The sequence below is a fragment of the Bidens hawaiensis genome, unplaced genomic scaffold, assembly GCF_021521415.1.
Source record: "Bidens hawaiensis isolate Kalapana, Puna unplaced genomic scaffold, B.hawaiensis_p1.1 tig00031255_1, whole genome shotgun sequence".
In the NCBI taxonomy this organism is placed as follows: Eukaryota; Viridiplantae; Streptophyta; class Magnoliopsida; order Asterales; family Asteraceae; genus Bidens; species Bidens hawaiensis.
Genome location: NW_027505211.1, coordinates 228152 through 234211, shown reverse-complemented (window position 1 = coordinate 234211; position 6060 = coordinate 228152). Strand labels below are relative to the sequence as shown.

The following is a 6060-nucleotide window of genomic DNA, read 5'->3' as shown; positions in this document are numbered from 1 at the left end:
GATGCTTAAGGTTCGTTTAAGACCTTAAAAACATTTGAACCAATCATCACTTTTGGTCAGTTGGTTTCCAAATGTTCAAACCATAGCAAACAGTTTGGTTTATGGTTTATACAGAAAATTGGCCATATAAAACCGGACCAGATGATAAACTTATTATTGAAGCTCAATGCGTGAAACCAAACCATTAGTAACGATTCAGTTTAAAGTTTCTATGGTTCAGTTTTGGTTCTCAATAACAAAAAATCGAACCACTGGTTTGACTCACGGTATAACTTAGAAACCTTTAAAACCGAATTATGAACACCCATATGTAATATGTTAAATTTTTTTATTTGAAAAATTATAGCAATACCATACACAAATTAAAGACAATAAAATGCTCATTTTTATGGTGCAATTTTTTATAAAAAATAATAACGTATGAAAAAGTTATGGCCGTCAGAAAATTGTTGGTGGGAAGTTATTTACAATTAAAATTCAAATGAATACATAGCCAAAGTTAAAGGTCCAAAGTAGTAACTATTTCTTCAATTTCCAAAAGTTGAGGGGACAATGTTGTAACTATTTCAAGACATATTTTCAAATAGACAAGTTTGTCCCTCTCTTACATGCTGTATAAGGTGTACCTTAGGCATTAAAAATTGTAATTTACTTAAAAATGAGTGTCTTAATTTGCCCTTATTTGATGTATTATATATAGTATAGATATAGATAATAATAAAAAGCTTGTTGTATATATTCAAAACAGATGATAAAAACATTTCTAAAAAGCTTGTTTTGGGCCTTATGGACCAGACCCTCAATTGCACATCAAGCCCAGTACCATCATGAGTTTTCTCATTTTGCAGGGGGTAGTACTCACACAAAATTTACAAAAACTTGTAAAAACATAATGAAAAGTGTCAACCTAAATACAAGGTTAGCATAACTGTAAAAGTATAGTTTCATAGTATTAAAAAGTTACAAACTCTGTACTAAATTTGTTTGTTTGGCTTCATTTTATTTCATAATATTATAGTTTATAATAACTATATATATATATCCCTGTCGGTATAATCAACCATGGCCTGCAATTTTAACAATAAAAACACCATCTTCATGACTTGTTCTAACTTGTCCACTTATTAAAATCCTAGATTCCTTAGGCTCCAATTATCACTATAAGAATCCATCACTATGACCCATCACAAACTAGACAATGACTAACTTCGGTGTTAAGGGAAGACACCAAACTCTAGAGGACATCCAAAGTATGTTGGGGTGCGACAACGGCCATCAGGGCGATGGGTGGCTGAGATCAAGGACTCGCTGCAAAAGGTTCGGTTATGGCTAGGGACTTTTGATACAGCTGAGGATGCTGCCCAGGCGTATGACCAAGCTGCAAGAACATTGCGTGGGGCTAACGCGCACACCAACTTTGAACTGCCCAATAGTGTGAATGCTCTTCCTTGTTTGCCCGAGAACGCTGAGCCATTTTCGTTTGAAGAAGCGTGTCGTTTGGAGGGTGGTGAGGGCCGGCTGCTTGGTGCACTTAAGGCTAAGTTATATAAAAGGAACGGTTCGAACCATGCCAAAACGAATAGCATGTCGTTACAACCAATATTGGCCGACACAAGAAAGCGAAAAGCCCCAATCAAGGTAGCACCCTCACCTCCTGAACAACTAGCTAGCATTGAACCCGCAAGCATTGACTGCTTTCCAGCTCATCAGGATCAAAACCAGGACCGTTATGACGGCTTGCAATGTTGTTATGAGCCTCTGATGCCAGCAACTGTGCCATGGTCTGCTGAAATCCCATGGCTAGCAGCAACTCCAACCACAAGCAACCAAGTCTCAAATATTGCAAGCAATTTGTTTGACACGAGTCTGATAGATTCGTTGTGGCCGGTTACAGCCGAGGCTAACCAAGCATCAACAAGCCAGTTATCCGGAATTGGGGGCTGGCCATTGGGTCATAACATGGTGCAGAGTGACTATGGTTGGGATGGTTGCGGTTTGGCTCAATCTGCTAATAATGTTGCAGCCAATGCTTCCAATTGGGATCCCTTTGTTTTTGTGAATTCAGTTTTAGGTTGACATAATACAGTTTTTAGGAGTAAAAATTCTTTATATGTTAACCAACTTAATTTATAAAAAATATATATATTCATATTCAAATAAGTAAAATATGTATGATCATATATTGGACATGTGTTTCCTTTTCTATTCACCTAAAAAATAATGTGTCACATATACAAAGTTGAATGTACAACATGTTAAAAAACCTTACTGTGCAGAGCCCGAACCATCTGGAGACGATTTACATAGCCCGGAATTGTCTTTTCTCCTATTCCCTTAAGCTGCTTCATTTTTCTTTGTCATCACTTCTATGAGGCTAACTTTATTCTTACAAATCTTTAGTTAATCATTTACATCATGCTGTTCTAGGCTAGCGAATCATCGTTTTGAGGGTCTACCTGAAACGATTATAAAGTTGCATAAATTGTTGTTTTAACTTTATTAACCGTATTTGACACACTAAATATTTGTAACGAAACTAATAACATCTAGTAAAAATAAGAGATAACGGATGAATTACGAACATGATTCTGTCTTTCTTTGAAACTTGATCTTAGCTTCAACTCTCCTCTATGGGTGAACATTTCATCCAATATCTCTGGGGAAGTCACATCATAGAAGTCATCCGCGTCATCATTTTCGGGTCCATCGGGTCCGTGTTCAAACACCTTCAGACCAATAGTTAAAATGTCACATGATCTTCAAAAATGTTATTATTACCAGAAGATAAACGCATACCCTTCGTGAAAGACTCATATAACCCGAGTGCCCTGTAAACTCTTCATACGCAGATGCGTCTAGTTCCTGAAGATGCTCACAAGGGAACACTTTCGGGAGAACATGCTCTCGTATGGGTATTAGCAAGAAGAACGGTAGAGGAAACAATATACCACCTATCGGTATCCATGTGATTCCATAGCAAAGCAAGAAATATACAAGCTGGAATAGTGTAAACGTCATTATGTATTTGAACGGTACCGATTCCACATACGAAGCATGAGGCCCTTCTAAGAGCCTGTCCCATATTTACCACAGAAAAGTTAAATCTGAATTAGTAATGAAGTCAAATCATTTTTGAGGATTTATGTTGTTTGACTTACTTGAAACGCCTGCCCGAAGGGATGAAAAGGAGCAACACTCTTTCCCAAAACTGATTACCGGGAAGGCTATCTATCGACATGTAAGCGAAATATCCCCATAGAACAGATGTAGGTATATTTCTAATAACAGGCAGAGCAAAGACTGCAGAGCCCACTAATATGGACTGCAGTAGATTTGTTACTCTTTGCTCATTGACCCGAACCGGTATATGATCCTCTATATGTATATCCGGGTCAAACTTGACCCTGGTTTCTCCGTCTTCAGTATCCAAAACAACTTCCTTCAAGTCTTCTAACTCCTTGTCTACAGGACTCTGAAAATTAATTCTCTTTGTTTATGCAATATGTAAGGTTATTAATTAAACAGAATACGCGAATGATGATTCATACTGTTTTATGAGGATCCATATCAACAAAAGCAGCATGCATCTTCCCATAGATTTCGGATTTGCTTGCTTCCATCTTAATGCCTTCCTTTGCACACTTCGCCATCTTCTTCCGCATTATCTGAAAACACGAGTCACGACATTTGTTGAATGAAAAAATATATACTTTTATTCGAGAGTGTTATTTCAAGTTGCATATCAAACCTGTCTCTCAAGAATTGCGAGACTCCTGGTATGCATGGGCGATTGTGGTAGGACGCCATTTGATGGAGGGACTCCAACCAGACCGCAAATCAAAGTCTAAGAAACATCCGATCACAAGATCAATGAAAGTGGTTGAAATGTAAACGATGACATACAAGACACAAGTTAATAGATACCATGAATCCAAGCAAGAGTAAATCATAATGATAAGCAGATGGATTTTTCAAATTAAATTCTTTCGGTTGTGCCATTTGTGCAGCTACACTATGGTCGAAAAAGTACAAGGCGGCTATCATGAGAGCCGGTATTAAGGCAGTGAAAATATGAACCATTGGAACCTTCCCCATTACCTGCAATAACATTAATCTAATTCAGAAAACTACTTCATTGATTCAGAATAATAATAATAGCATCTCTATAACTCTTATACTTTGATAACTGTCCAATGAGATAAAGGTCCGGCGTCCCAAGGAAGGGGACAGAATAGCCGTCTAGGAACGTCACGAGGAACTTCTCGAGGCTTTGCGTAAGATATTGCAGTCCACACCAAGACCATAAGTGGAACCCCGTATTCTGCTATTAGACCGCGCATCCACCCTGTTCTTGTCAACATGGTAGAAAAATATATCAAATATCAAACATAACCGCTTCAAAGACTACGTGCATGCCTTCGTATATATTACCTACACCGTAAGACCAAGATCTGGCATCTCTACTCTTCATGGAAGTCATGAGGGTACCAAAGGCCAAAATAATTGCAAGTAAGCCATTTGTATATAACCAATGAAATTGGTACTCTTCTTTTGTATCATCTTCTCCTTTTGGTACATGAAACTCACTTAGTACTCCCTAAAATATATATAAACATGATAGTTAAACATATCTTCCTAAAATAAAGACAAAATATATATATAGTAACAAGTGATTTGCATACCTTAACAGCTTCTTGCATAAAAAGAACAGAAATCAACATGCCAAATAATTCTCCAGCAATCCTTGTGAATCTTGTGATGAGTGCGCAAGCATTGAGTATTGCAAGAACACATAACATCATAGAGGTCCAAACACAGACCCTAATACAACAACAAATATGCATTATCGTATACATGAAAGGTAATATATAGATAACTAATTAACTAACTAAACTTTATACATTAAAAACAAGGCTGAATAGAGTATACCATCCAGCCCAAGCTAGAAACAGATCTTTCCCCAACTCGGGTCGTTCTTTGGCAAAACTATACAAGTAACTGTACATTATTACAGTAGGTTCCGCAACACCTAATATCAAAAGCGGTTGTCCACCAAAAATTGAATGAATAATTCCACATATAGCAGTAGAAGTGAGAGTTTCTACTGCACTCAATATATCATCTGTCCTCAAAACAAAAACAAAAACAAAAACAAAAACAAAAACAAAAAAATATTTTTTGAGACAATGAAGCATAATGTTTTATTAATAACATATTACACAAAATATATCTTATATGCAGTACCTGTTTCCTTATTTAGCTGCTCACCGAATGCGATGACTGGAAGGGCAGATGCAAAAAAAATGTATGCTGTTGGAGCCAATATCCTAGAAAAGATGATTATTAACTTGTTAATCTGCATTATATATATGCATAAACTAATCTGTAAACGAGATACGTACCTGGCACCTGAACCGAGTGCCCCAACCCAGTCTTGCTTGTAACAGTGCAATCTTCCTTGAACATCTTTCTTAATCCCACTAAAAGGGATTTTAGGGGTATCCATTGGACATATATATATATATATATGTGTGATCAAGGAAGCAACTCGATCTACCACTATAATATATATGAGAAGAGCAAATTAAACATTAGACCTTAGTTATTAATTATAACACTAACACTGCTAATTAATTATAACAAGAATGAGAAGCATTTTAAATCTATAAAGTTATACAACATAAATTTTTATTGATAGAAACTCTGCTATAATGTACGTCCATTTGACCATCTTATTCCCAAAATGTTGACCCCTAAATCTCGTCCAAACAACAACTTTTAATCAATACTCGATGTGATTTTTAAACAACCAGATCCTGCCACTTGTCTAAAACTTCTCTTTCGGAAGCCAAAAAAACCTCGTTAGAGGCTTAAAAAATACAAATTGTCGTCAGCTGAGCTCCTCCAACGCGCGTCACATAATCTTGTTGGTTGAAAATCTCGATTAAGTGTGTGGGTCAACGAGAGTGACCAGGGTGGACATTATGTTTTGTTTACTCTGACCGGTCAAATGGACGTTTTCAATCGCTAAATTACCCTAGCAAGCTAATTAATTAATTA

General features: G+C 36.7%; 1 pseudogene; it reads right to left on the bottom strand.

Moving 5' to 3' along the window:
* Positions 1-2835: 2835 nt before the first annotated feature.
* LOC143611512 (putative boron transporter 7) lies at positions 2836-5506 on the bottom strand (annotated as a pseudogene).
* Positions 5507-6060: the final 554 nt, after the last annotated feature.